The sequence below is a fragment of the Anneissia japonica genome, unplaced genomic scaffold (genome assembly GCF_011630105.1).
Source record: "Anneissia japonica isolate Jap-2015-1 unplaced genomic scaffold, ASM1163010v1 scaffold35435_len1102_cov77, whole genome shotgun sequence".
Classification (NCBI taxonomy): domain Eukaryota; kingdom Metazoa; phylum Echinodermata; class Crinoidea; order Comatulida; family Comatulidae; genus Anneissia; species Anneissia japonica.
The window spans coordinates 1-1,074 of NW_022733355.1; the positions used below are offsets into that span (position 1 = coordinate 1).

Consider the following 1,074-nt stretch of genomic DNA (forward strand, 5'->3'; position numbering starts at 1 on the left):
GGGGGGGGTTTCGCTCTTTCATTCATACACACCCAAAGTTTTTATAAATTAAGTTGTGGTTATTCATTAGGACAGGGATAGGCCTATGCCTAGTATTCTTCAGCAATATTATCATATATAATAAATTATTATTTTAGGATCTTGTATTGCTGAAGGACCATCCGGAGACCGAATTAGGATTAGTGATGATGGTACCACGTTGGTAGGAGGATGTGCACTTTGCGAATGCGAGGCTGCTCAAGAAACTGATTACCCTTTGTTTTGGCGTAGAGATAGCAATCCACCACTCCTTTCTCAGAGGTACAGTAATGATTATTATTATTATTGTTAGGGACCTATTATTATTACCATTATTATTATCGTCGTCGTCATTTATAGTATCATCCTCATCATTAGGCATATCATTATAATGAATAGCCTATACAGACCTAATCATATCACATACTAGGCCTATCTTATATGATGGTGATCATAATATATTTTTCTAAATATTTTAAAACTGAAGATGATATTTTGCAGACGCGCGATTTGCGATACATCAGCATGCCAACCTGAGAATCCTTGTAGTAATACTGATCCGTCATTGGTGTTTCCATCCTCGAGGGATGTGCCACCTTGCACTTTCGGCTGCCTTTGCTTCACCAATGGTGATGTCCGACTTTGTATTGATCCAGCCCCATGTGACGTCACAAATAAGTGCATAACACCCGAGTTATCATGTGGATGCCCGACTTGCCCAGAAGGTAAACAAATAACATAATAATATCTCCGGAGGCTTGTATAAATATTCAAATTTTAATACTAATAAAAGTATTAAAAATAGTAATATTTGTATAAATAATAATAATTTTTATAAATAAATAATAATTAGGTTGTAATCTGTAATACTGTGTCGTTCTGTTTTAGTTGGAAATTGTGTTGCGATGGTTGATGAATTTTTCTATCTAATTAATGATGATGGCCCAACGACGGTAGCTGGTTGTGCAGTTTGTGAGTGTAATCCAATTTCGAATCCTATCCCGTTCCCCGGATTTTGGTTGCCAGGAAACAAACCACCAACTGTTCAAACAAGGT

At 36.6% G+C, this 1,074-nt stretch overlaps 1 long non-coding RNA gene across 1 annotated transcript; it reads left to right on the forward strand.

Annotated features, from left to right (window-relative positions):
* Nucleotides 1-117: 117 nt before the first annotated feature.
* LOC117116183 lies at nucleotides 118-1,066 on the forward strand. Its single transcript, XR_004446694.1, has 3 exons — nucleotides 118-300; nucleotides 520-743; nucleotides 907-1,066. It is a non-coding gene; the product is annotated as an uncharacterized LOC117116183 (long non-coding RNA).
* The last annotated feature ends 8 nt before the right edge of the window (nucleotides 1,067-1,074 follow it).